A 13385-nucleotide genomic window follows, 5' to 3' on the forward strand; every position below is an offset into this window, starting at 1 on the left:
ACTTCTGCATTAATGATTTCCCCTATCAATATTTATTGTCAAAATTTCATGCAGTACATAATTTCTTTCAGCAAAGTGAGCCATCTAGCCTAAAAGATGATTTTAAAATTTTATTTGTATAATTTAATTTTTTATTTTATTTTTTATTTAAGATTATTGTCATTTGTTTATTTCATTACGCTTATTTTATTTCACTAATTTATTACATTCATATTAACTTAGAGACTATTATGTCATTATTTTCTTATCATATGTCATATTATTGGTTCTCATGCTCCTTTCTTACATAGCAGAATTTTTACAATAAAGTTAAAAATGTCTACCTGCTGAAAATTCAAATTCCTCAATTATTTTGATCAAAATTAGTTTAACTTCCATTTCTGAAAGTTAAATGCTTCTCAAATACATTATTTAAAGATCTACCTCTGCTCAGCTTTCTCATTTTCATATTTACATATTTGCTTTTTAAATTGGTTACATTCACTGATTTAACAATTTTTTTCTCTCTTCTATCACAAGAACTTCCTTTTTAGTATCAGCATAAACTCTATTGAATAGATCAAGAAACTGTACCTGGGCAAGACTCAATAGCTTTTCTTGAAGGATGACTGTCTTTTGGGTGTCTTCATGCTGTAGCTGAAGGAACATATTTGAACACTGAATTTGGGCACGTATTTCTTGGATAAGGTCCTTTTTGACAAGATGTATTTTTGCGTATTTTTTCCCAATATATTTATTTACTTTTAATCTTCAACATGCATTTCCACAAGATTGTGAGTTTTAAATTTTCTCCCCATCTCTCCCCTCCCCCACCCCCAAAACAGTGTACATTCTCATGACCCCTTCCCCCAGTCTCCCCTCCCTTGTATCACACCCCTTCCTTCCCATATCTCTATATTCTCTCTTTTCCAGTAGGGCAAGACACATTTCTATACCCCATACAGTTTTCTACACCCCATTACCTGCATTTCTTATTTCCCAGTTATGTGAAAAAACAATTCACAAGAGTCATTTCTAACACTCCTCAAAACTGATTGTTTGTAATTACTTCCTCCTCCCATTTACCCTCCCTTCTGTCATCTCCCAAATCCTACTTATCCCTTTCCCCCGTACTTTCCTGTAGTGTAAGATAAATTTTCATGCCAAATTGAGTTTGCATGTTCTTCCCTCTTTAAATCAAACGTGATGAGAGCAAGCTTCACTTTTTTCCTCTCACCTCTGCCTTACCTTAATTTTATTTATTTAGATATCATCCCTTCCTATTTAAGTCAATCTCTGCCCTCTCTCCCTCTCTCTCTCTCTTCTCTCTCTCTCTCTCTCTCTCTCTCTCTCTCTCTCTCTCTCTCTCTCTCTCTCTCTCTCTCTCTCTCTCTCTCTCTCTCTCCCTCTCTCTCCATATATACATATATATTTACTTATGTGTGTGTGTGTATGTGTGTGTATAATCCCTTCCACTACCTAAATACTGAGAAGAGTTTCAAGAGTTACAAATATTATCATTCCGTGTAAGAATGTAAATATTTCAGGTTAGTATATAACTTATGATTTCTCTTCACTGTTTACCTTTTTATACTTCTCTTGATTCTTGTGTTTGAAAGTCTAATTTTCTATTCAGCTCTGGTCTTTTCGTCAAGAATGCTTGAAAGTCCTCGATTTCATTGAATGACCATTTTTTTCTCTTAAAGTGTTATATTCAGTTTCACTTCCTAGGTGATCTTTCAGTTTAGTCCTATTTTCTTTGACATCTGCAATATCATATTGCAAGCACCTTGATCCCGTAATGTAGAAGCTTCCAGATCCTGTGTTGTCCCCATTGTATTGCTGCAATACTCAAATTGATTCTTTCTGGCTGCTTGAAATATTTTCTCTTTGACCTGGGATCTCTGGAATTTGCCTGCAATATTCCTAGGTGGGTTTTTTTTTCAAGTCACTTTCAGGAAGTGATTGGTGGATTCCTTCAGTATTTATTTTGCCCACTGGTTCCCGAATATCAGGGCAAGTTTCCTTGATAATTTCATGAAAGATGATGTCTAGGCTCTATTTTTGATCATGGCTTTCAGGTAGTTCCTTAATTTTTAAGTTGTCTCTCCTGGACCTGTTTTCCAGGTCAGTTGATTTTCCAGTGAGATATTTCACATTATCTTCTTTACTTTTCATTGTTTTGGTGGTGTTTTGTAATTTTTTGGTTTCTCATTAAGTCAATAGCTTCCATCTGCTCCTTTCTGATTTTTCAAGGACTATTTTCTTCAGTGAGATTTGGAACCTCCTTTTCCATTTCACTAATTGTGCTCTTTAAAGCATTCTTCTCCTCATTGGCTTTTTGGGCTTCTTTAGCCATTTGAGGTAGTCTATTTTTAAAGGTGCTAAATTTTTCAGTATTTTTTTGGTTGTCTTTTCGCAAGCTGTTGACTCGTTTTTCATGATGTTCTTGCATTACGCTCATAACACTTCCCAATTTTCCTCCACCTCTCTTAGCTGATTTTGAAAATCATTTTTGACCTCTTATATGGCCTGAGACCACTGCATATGTATTTTAGAGGTTTAGGATGTAGAAGACTTGACTTCCCTTGATGGTATGCATTGTTGTTCCTCATCCAAAGAATGGAAGAAATACCCGTTCACAAAGAAAATAGTCTTTTATACTCATGGTTTTTCCCTTGTTTGAACTTTTCCCCAGCCAGTTTCTTGACTTTTGAATCCTTTTTCAAGAGGAGGGTCTACTCTGGTTACATGTAAGTTCTCAGTTCCTGCGAGGTGGCAAAAACAAGGGGGAGGGATTGATTCCTCTCCTGGCCTCTGGTCGGGTCAGTGAGCAGTATTCCCTCTACAGATACTCCACTAGCTCCACCACACCAGCTACCATTCCTTCTAACCCCAAGGTCCCCACTCAGGATTGAGATCCACATCAGTTTCTCAATTCACCCAGGGGTTTAGGCCAGGGCTCCAACAATGGAAGATGCAACTGCAAGGGTCCTGCACCTAGACTGCTGCATTCCCTTCTCACCCAAATGAAAGAGCTTTCTCACTGACCTTTGAAGCTGTCTTTGGCATTTGTGAGTTGAGGAATATGGGACCTGCAGCTGCTGCTGGTGCTTTCTTGAGGCCTGCTCCAGTCTTGTCCCTGTCACTGTGCTACCTATTCTGTGGTTCACTCTGCACAGCATGACAGACCTTTTCTGTGGACTTCAAGGCTATTCAGGGCTGGAAATCTCTTTCAATCTGACATTTTGTGGCTTGTGCTGCTCTCGAGTTTGTTTAGATTTAATTTTTACACGTATCTAATGGGCTGTGGGAGGAGAGTGCTAGAGGTGCGTGCTTCTACTCCAGCATCTTGACCATGCCCCTTTGACAACGCATTTGATCGGTTCATCCTTTTCCTGTCAATTGTGTTTTCAAATTCCTTTTGCCTTCTGTTTTGCATGGTGTAATTCTCTCTGTATGCTTTCTCAAATGAATGTCTTTTTTCTGAGGGAATCATGTACATGGTACACCTCTTTTTCTAACCTAGTGGTTATGTTCACCTTTAGAGAGCTCTTAACAAAGGGAACCACGGTTTTCTCTTAGGCTAGAAAAGTCATGACTTAGTTTGTGTTGTAAACGAAGCTATTCTTCACGTTGTCCCTGAAAGGAATGTTCAAGAGCTCTCTCTGATGTCCCATTTGGCTCATGAGCATGAAGAGCAAAAATCAGAAGGGAACAGTATGATGCAGTTTCTTTCTCTAGACTGCTGTCCTTCCCTTTGCATTGTTTAATTTAGAGTTCAGCGCTGCATTCCCAGTTGTCAGAACTTTTATTTTTTCCACCCTAGTGGAATATGAATTTAATTAATGCTTCTTTATTCAGTTGTAATTCCTTTTGAAGTTCATCATTCTTTGCTTTTAAAACTTCAATGTCTTCTACATATTGATTTTATTTTTCCTGATCCTTAATTGTTTCTGCGTCTACATCCACTTTGAACATGGCAAATTCATCCTGTATGATTCCATTTTTATCCAAAAGATATTTTTCTTTTTCATTCCTAACAGGAACCCAAACATAATAAACAGAAAATATGTTAGTGAAAATAAATTCATGAATTATGAGTTTTGCTTAGAAATTCAAAATCAACCCCAGGAGGCCAAGATGGATAGTGTTTTCGGTAAACTGAGGAAGTTTCTTCTATTTCACATTTCTGTCAGACTCAATTTTCCTAAAGAACAGGTCTTAAAAGTGCTTCATCAGTCAGAAAATATGGACTGTAATTTTAAGCCCACAAAGCTGTCTGCTTTCGGTATATTTGATTTCTTTTGCACTATCCATTCTATCCCACACGGATTAGTCACGATGTTACAATAAAAATAGCAAAACCTAATTATTTATGTGGGCCTTCTACGGTTTTTCAAAAGTACTTTCAAAACATCATGTCACCTAAAACTTTGATGAACCTTTTGAGAGACATATTTGTAGTCATCCTCCCCATTTTGCTGATGAGGATTTATGAATGAAGTATCCCACACCAGAGACAACATTTTTTAGGCTTGCTTACCATGAGGAACCAGATGATAGTCACAGTCACTATGAAGTGACATGCCTTTAGCGACCCTTTATTATTGTGATAAGTTGATGGAGATCTCACATTTTCAAACTTTTTATTAAGCAATCGTCTCTGTTTTCATCAACTATTAATTATCTCTGGGACATTACCAGTCTATGAGAGACTTATACAAGTTCACATACTTGAAGGTGGGAGGGAAAGATTGGGATGGAAAGCAAGGCAAATGGACCTGGCAGTACAAATCACACCTTCCTGTTGGATGCAACAAATACTCCATAAAGAGAACAGTTCTGGTCTTTCAAGGAACAGGTGTGCCACCTACACAGAGAGATGGAAAAGGGACACTAACCTGAACGTGAATCCCTGCTATCAGAAGAGCTCGAGTTGCTGCTGCTGCTACCCCAGCCTGAGGAGCTGCTGCCACCGCCGTCACTGCTGCTGCTCTTCTGGCTCAACCTTGTGCCCCGCACTCCCCCGCCCCCCGCATGTCCTTGGACACTTGTGTTTTCACAGTGTGAGATTTCCTGGGTCTCTTTCCCACACCATAACGTATTTTTCTATTTCTCTCAGGATTGATGCTTTTAGTGTTTCAAAATCAATTTCTATGTCATCAGAATTAGAATTCAGTAAAGATGGCTCTCCTAACTCTGTTATATGGACGACTCACACAAGTTTATCTCTGCGGCGTTTGTTGATAGCCAAGCTTAACTGCCTTTTTTCATCATAGTTCCTAGGCTTAGCATTATCTTCCTCCGCAGATTTATTGCCAACATTTGTTCCTTGAAATGTTTGGCAGGCTATTTTTCAGCTTTTTCTGTAGTTGTTTGCTTAATTTTTTTTCCTCTCACTTTCATCTTTATTGATACATTTTTTTTTTGTTTCTTTCTGCTTCTCTCTTTTAGATCTTTTATTCTTTTTCTTCAGCTTTTGGTAAGGTCCTTCAGACAGAACTTGCAGGTGTTGATGAACACATTTAAGCTGCTCCTGCAGTTTTTCACTCTCTCATCAGGAGACTCTCCAAAAGAGTTGTCTTCAAAGGAAGCATCTGCTGGGGATGGAAGCTCAATTCCAGGTGGACAGTCTCGGGCGGGTAAAGGTGGGAACTTCTAAATCTTAGAGTTCTCACGAGACCCCCCAGGAAACGACTGGGAATCGAGGTGAACCGAGCTATCTCGTGTATTTCCGCCTCTTCCCGTGAGAAACGTGATGGGAGAGAGCTCTCCCCGCCCTCGACATTGTTCCAGATCTGGGCACACTATTGTTATCTAACAGCCCGGAATTCAGAAGAAAACTATGCTGCTGGAGGGTTTAAGTAGGATCAGGAAAGCCTGAAAGCTCTCTTGGGCGGAGGGGCACGGAGTGGTGAGGACAACAAGGCTCAGCTTTTCCTCTCTCTTCTCTCCCCTCCCCCTCTCTCCCCACTTATACTTCTACTTCCAATCTCTTATTGTAAGATCTTTGCCTCCTTGGGAGATTCTTCGTTCCCTCCTAAGGAAGAATTCCCCTGCACTTGTAAGTAGACCCTGAAATAAAGCTCAACCCTTGTTCGACTCTGGAACGTCCTTTCTCTCATACGAGCATCCGGTTTGGCCAACCGAAGACCTCGGGATAGAGGTAAGAAGACTCGGGTAGCCCTCAGGCCTCTAGGCCTGGCAAGCATCACTGCTACTTTCTCTACAGAATGCTTTGGTGACATCCTTTTCTATATAGCACATAGACATTCTTGCAATGGGTTCATCTGTGATCTTGGAAACTGAATCTCAAAAACATCTGAAGTGTTGTTGCCATCACTACCACCTCAAGATCTGGTGGGTTATACTTGCAGCAATTCATAAACGTTAACTGAACATCTGCAGCAAATTCACGTGCATCCTTACATTTCTGGTTATACCTTTTTCTTTAGTTGTGCCAAGGTCCATTGGATTTTTGACAACATCATTGTACTTATGGAGTCCTAGAGCAGTACTAGCAACAGGCTTATGGAAAGGTCAAGTATATGCTACTTCGTCCTTTGAAAACATTTCTTCAAGAATTTCATTACGGTATTTTAATTACTCAGTTAATTTAACATGTTCCCAACTCTATATTTTTGCTGAGAATCTGGTATGATATTCTTCCCTACTTTTTCTATTACAAGTGGTATTTTAGCAGATTTGTGCTCAACCAGGCTTGATGAAGATTCACTACTTGCTGTATCTATCCACGTTATACAGGTTGTAGTATCTGCTTTCCTTTTCACACCCCTTTTCACTTATGTTACAGCTTGTGTGTTATAGCTTGGTGGAGCTAGTTTAGCAATGTGCAATGCAGAAAATAACGTCTGAGGACATAGAGGAGATGGAATCACTTGCTGTTTAGCTATCTTTTCTGATGCCTTAGGGAATGGTTTTTCTTTCATAGTGGAAACTCCTGAAGATTGTTGAGTACCTTTTCATTTTTTTTCCTTTCCACCTGCCACTAGTTGTTCTGAAGGCATTTGAGACAGTTTTTGCAGAAACAGTTTCTCTAAGACTTGTGTCATTAGAACAATGTCATCACCTGGCTTGCAAAACAATTGCAAAACAATATTTTCAAGTCTTCTATACATTCTGAGGCTTCCGCATAGTATTTATGTTCCAAGAGCTTTAGGAGGCTGTAATAATCTGGGAGAGTGAGCTTGGCCGCATCCACAGTCTGCTGGAAGGGTAAAGAGAAACTGTGCTGCCATAGAGCCTTCAGGACAACCTTCTGCAGTTACTGCAGTTGGTTTGTGAGGAGGACAGTCTTTCTGGCATTTATGTACTCTGGTGGAAGGGGGTTGGCAATAGCCATCTGTTGGCTTGACAGAGACATTCTGAACAGCTTTTTCCTGATGGAGTGTTGTCTTCCATGTATTTGTATCGCCACTCACCCATCGGCGTTACTGCTCACTCGAAATGGTGACCAGCCTGAGTCATTTTGGAAGTAGTAGCTTCTATTTCTTTGTTCACTCATGGAGGCTTATTCAGAATTCCATCTTGCAAAGAACTGACACTCAGACCCTGCCTTTGTCTTTGAGTGTCATTTTGCTCTTCAACCTGGGCAGAACAATATTGTAAAGTTTTTCATCACTTTTTTCTTTAGAATTCTGCAGAGACATTTTAACTTTAACTGGAATATAGAATGTGAGAAAGGATGGAAAAGAGATAAAAATTCTAAGAAAAGGAGGCTATTGAAAACGAAAGGGAATAAGGATATCATTTCAAAATTGTAAGGGACCCTCAACAACTATTCAGTCCAATTCATATCCATTGCTAGGTGTGTAACAGAAGTGCAGTTTACTCTTTTAGAAATATAGATTGTGAGAGCAGAAAGGGATACTAGCGATGAGTTAGCACGTCATGGAATAAATGAGGAATCAGAGGCCTGAAACAGGAAGCCATTTGTTGAAAATCATGTGGATAGCAATGGACTGAGGTAGGACTCAAAATCTGGTAAAAGTCACAGTCAGACGCAGATTTTGGACAATTTGTGTATGTACACATGCATATGTTTCTGTGTACATATATATAGGGGAACAGATATACACATATACACATATGCATATATACATATATATGCATGTGTGTGTATAGATATCTATATATATATATATATAGATATATAGATATATACATATATAATGTAGGTATTCGGCAATTGTTCTTCCAGCAGAGGTACTAACTTAGCAAATTTATATGGAATATTTTTGGAGTTGGAAACCCAGTAATGGATCAACATCACCTGCGCTAATCTCCAACTATAATAATCTCTCCTTTATATAAATACTTACAGGTATAGCATTTATTTAATACTTCTTTAAATTCTACCTTGTATAATAAATGAACTTCCTCTGTTTTGTATTGGCTTCCCAGTGAGATTGAAAATTCTTCAAGGTAAGAGGCCATGTCTTACACCAAGTCTTTGTAACCTGTTCAGAATCAATCATAGTACTATTTGCATAATTAACAGTCACTGGTTGATGAAATAAGTTTTGATGAAGAAAGTAACTATCATTTCACTGAAGTCTTACATAGTGAACATTTTCATCATCAGGAAAATTAGACAAGAAATGGTGCCACTTTCCCCTGAGTGTGAATTAAATGACCAATTTCATGTTGTCAGAGATGGACTCTAAATTGTTGCTTCCTTGCTATGCCTTCGCACCTAAGACCATATATGAAGGCAGATCTTTGAAAGTCTAGGTTCAAATCTCTATACAAAATTCCCCAATGTATCTCTGAAAATTCTCACCATCCAAAGTTCTCTTTTTGACTGCTTTGACATAGATTTTGCTTAGTTTTCCACGTATGATGGATACTAGGTTGAAACTGTGTTTTGAACGTTATCAGAAATATCTATTTCTATAATTTTGGGCTGGTATCATGATAAATAGCCTACTACATAATACATGTAACTGTGGGAAAGCAACTGATTATGGAGAAAGGCATTTTATAGTAATAAAAGGAGCAGGTTGTGAGACTTTGACTGCCATGTTATTCTACGATTAACTTCACATTCATCGTAACAATTTCTAATACTAAAAATGTTGAGAATGAAATAATTTTATACTGAATTTCTATTTTGCCACTGGGTCTCTGGGAAATTGAAAATGCATAAAAAATAAGACCAGAAAAACAAAAAAATGCTTTAGGCCCATTATTGCCTTAGAACAAATTTAATGTTGGGTAAACTTTCAATTCATGATAAAATCGACAAATAAACATTTACTTTCCTTGTTCTTATTTTTCTACTACTAGTACTACTACTGCTAGAACAACTACTACAACTTCTTTTACTGTTACAGTAATAACACTTACTTATACTGCCAACACTCTGGGAAAAGGAAGCTCTATTGAGTAAATGAAGAATAAATAATTCTTGTCCTCAAGGAACCACAATCTAGTTGAAAAAAACAGACTTAGAATCAGGACATGATAATTTGTTAACAGATGTGAACACCATAAGGCAATCAGTATAAAGTTAACCACTAAATTATGGTTTGTCCAAATGTAAGTGGAATTCAGGAGATTAAGAATTCAATAGGTATGAAAAGTTCAAAAAGTGTTATGGCAAAAGAATCATACTTTTGTAATTCAAAGGCACCTTGAAGTGAAGAGTAGATAGGTTTTAGATAGGTATACTAAATAGGGAAGTGTAACTAAGTGAGAAGAAGAGGGTGCTGAACGTATGGAGCTGGAAATCAGCATGGTGAGGTCACTTTGATTAAGGTAGAAGATAATAATGAGATTCTCTACCTAATTACTTCCATTCTCAATGGCATTTTGCATGTGTAGTTTATATATTTACAAATTTTGACGAAATGACATTTTGCTTTTATTCAAGGAGTAGTTCGAAGAGAAGGAGACAAATAATTTCTACTTCACAGTGCTGTTTGGGGGAATAAATCAGGAAATAAATGTAAAGGTCTTTCTAAATATGAAGTATGATAGAAATGATTTACTTATTATTGGCAGTTGGAAAAACACCTGATTCTTTGTGTAAGGCTAGAAAAACAAAATTGGCAACCACATAAAGAGTGAATGCCGTGAAATGATTAAATATTGGGTGGGGCTAGGATGGAGGAGTAGGAAGATGCATATACTTTAGCACTTCCCCTACAGCCCACAAAATAACGGTAAAAAGGTCTCTCCACAAAGTGTAGAGCAACAGAAGTCTCAGAACAACAGAGCAAAAGAGGTTTCCAGTCAAAGGCAACCTGCAGGCTTACAGGAAAGGTCTATCTCACAGGACGCTGAGCAGAGCAGAGCTCAACCCTGGCCACGCGGCACTGGGAGGAAGAGGACCTGAAGAGACCTCTGGGAAGAGCTCCTAACAGGGAGAATCCCACTTACTTCAACCCACAAGCAACACAGAAATCACCCAAAGTCAATGGGGGAGGGATTTCCCAGCTGAGGAGAGGTAAAGGGATTTCTTCAGCAATAGCCCAAAGTGATGGCAGAGGCCAGGAGCAGACACGGGAAGCCACAGAGGGTGGGAAGTAACCTGGGTCCATTGTTCAAGAAGCTCAACTGAAAGCCTCTGGCAGTAGGGAGCAGCTGATCTAAACGTCATCCCTGAGTGATAGTAAATGGCTGTGAAAGTGCCCCAAAAAGGGAACAAATGTAAGACCATCAAAGGTTACATTCTTGGTGACCAGCTGTCTCCTCCCATCCTTTCAGACAAGAAAGAACAAGACTTACTGTCACAGGAAGTTAAGACCTCTGCCTCCAGGGCCTCCAAACTGAACTTAAAGTAGACTCAGGCAATGGAAAAACTCGAAAAGCAAGGTAGCACCTGGTTCAAGGACAACCACAAAAATGCTGAGGAAAATAAAACCTTTATAAAGAGACTGACTCGATTGGGAAAAGAGGTCCAAAAAGCCAGGGAGGAGAAGGAGGCAATAAAAAGTTGAATTAGGCAAAAGAAGGAGAAAGTTCAAAAGCTCAGTGAGCAAAACAGTTCTCTGAAACAGAGAACTGAGTTCAGGGAAATGAATGAGTGTAAGATAAACCGAGCAGTTGGAAAACAAACAAAAAAGAGTTTGAAAAAATACAAGATAATGTGAAACACCTCAATGGAAACGCAAATAACCTGGAAAATAGATTCTGGGAAGACGATATAAAAATTATTGGACTACCTGAAAGCCATGATCAAAAAAGGAGCCTAGACATTATCTTCCATGAAATTATTGAGGAAAACAGTGCTGATATTCTAGAACGAGAGGACTAAATAAACATTGAAAGAATCCACCTACCACCTCCAGAAAAACACCCGAAAAGAGAAACTCCTAGGAAGATCATGGCAAATTTCAGAGTTCCAAGGTCATGTAGGAAATTCAGCAATCAGCTAGAAAGAAAGAATTCTAGTGTTGTGGAAATACAATCAGGATAACACAAGATGTGTTAGCTTCATCATTAAGGGATTGAAGGGCTAGGAAAAGCATATTCCAGAAGTCAAAGGAACTGCGATTAAAACCAGGAATGAGCTACCCAGCAAAACTGAGTATAATACTTCAGGAGAACAAATGGTCATTCAGTGATATAGAGGACTTTGCAGCATTCATGTTGAAAAGACCTGACTTGTACAGAAAATTTGACTTTCAAACACAAAAATCAGGAGAAGCTTCAAAAGATAAACAGGAAAGAAAAGTCATAAAAAAACTCTCTAAATCTGAAGTGTTTATCTTCCTACTTGGAAGGAAATTATTTGTAACTCTTGAGACTATTCTCAGTGTTTGGGTAGGTGGAAGGATTGTATACACATGCACACATGCACACACACACACGCATTGACAAAGAGTACAGGCTGTGTTGAATCAGAAGAGAGGATATCTACAAAAATAATATATAGAAAAAACCGGAAGTGTGAGGGAGTAACATACTGGGAGGAGAAAGGAAGAAATGCAATGGGATGGGCTATAACTCATAAAGAGATAAAGAAAAATCTAGTTCAATGGAGGAGAAAAGGGAGAAGAGGACAGGGGGTAAGTGATGCTACTCTCACTACATTCGTCTAAAGGAGGGAAATTAAATGCTCACTCAAATTGGTATAAAAATCTCTGTTATACTTGAGGAATGTAGCGCAGGAGGCAACAAGAGGGGTGAGGGGAATGATAGAAGGGTGGGCAAATGGAAGAAGGGAATAACTAGAAATAAACACTTTTGGGAAGGAAGAAGGTTAAATGAAGGAATAAAACATAACGGGAAATAGAACAGGATACAGGGAAATATAGTTAGTATTAGAAAACATGATTATTATAGAAGTCTTCTTCAAAGCGGCCTGTATTTACTCTGTATTAAATTATTTGCCTTCTCAGGGGGATGAGTAGGGAGGGAGGGAGGGAGAGAAGGAGAGAGGGATGGAAAGAAGGTTGAATTCAAAGCAGTAGAAAGGAATGCTGATAATTTTTATTGCATATAACCCATAAACAGGTAACACAGGTAGTGAGGTACAGAAATTTATCTTGCCCTACAAGATAAGACAGAAGATGGGGAAAAGGGAAGGGTGTGGTGTGATGGAAGGGAGGGCTCATTGAGTGAAGGGGTAATCAGAATGCAGGGAATTAGTGGGTGGGGGGACGGGAGAGATAGGGAGAATAATTGGACATGTTACAAAGTGATGTTAAAGCACTTAACATTAAAACAATTGACAGAATTAATTACTGAGACTACACCAGAGACATCGTTAGATTGGGGAAATGCATTTTATTCTAAACCTCCTAGAGTCAGGTAACCTGGGGTAAAATGGGCATTGATGGAAAGGTTAAGGTTTGATTGGTAAATTTGTTTTTATGATCGTTATTTAAGTGGGAACTAAAACAGGTATAGAACGGCATGGAAGTCACTTAAGACTTCTCTCAAAAGATGTGCCTTAGCCAATGTGAAATTATAGTCATAACTGAAACCGTGGTCATTGCAACTTGCTATTTGAAGATGCTATGAGACTACTAAGTGACTGTTATTCTGAATCTAACTCCATATATGGATAGCAAAATAGTAATCTGAGCCTCCAATCCATGGTGCCATTAAGCCTGTATAGGAATTGAAAAAGGTGATCTCATGGGAAGGGTGGGAGAGCGGCTGTACAGCCTGGGCTGAGGTAGGATTCTCCTGACTCAATTTCCCCACTGATAGCTGGCAGACTCGAAGCCTCAGTGAATGCAAGTTGACAATCTATTCCTGCCTGAAACTGACAGGAATTTGGGGAGATTTGTTTTTCGCTGCAATGTCCTAACACTTAGTGGCAATTTCCTCTAGTCAAAAGGGTGGTAAGCCTAATACGAGATCAATTAAATTATAGCTTGTTGGTAGGGGAACATCCAAGGTCAAGTCTAAAATTAAGCTATTAGGCT

General features: G+C 38.7%; 2 pseudogenes; both read right to left on the reverse strand.

The window, feature by feature from the left end:
• Window positions 1-1503: 1503 nt before the first annotated feature.
• On the reverse strand, window positions 1504-5770 carry LOC140522467 (bromodomain testis-specific protein-like; annotated as a pseudogene).
• On the reverse strand, window positions 5714-9464 carry LOC140524326 (bromodomain testis-specific protein-like; annotated as a pseudogene).
• Between the last annotated feature and the right edge of the window lie 3921 nt (window positions 9465-13385).

The sequence above is a fragment of the Notamacropus eugenii genome, chromosome 2 (assembly GCF_028372415.1).
Source record: "Notamacropus eugenii isolate mMacEug1 chromosome 2, mMacEug1.pri_v2, whole genome shotgun sequence".
Classification (NCBI taxonomy): domain Eukaryota; kingdom Metazoa; phylum Chordata; class Mammalia; order Diprotodontia; family Macropodidae; genus Notamacropus; species Notamacropus eugenii.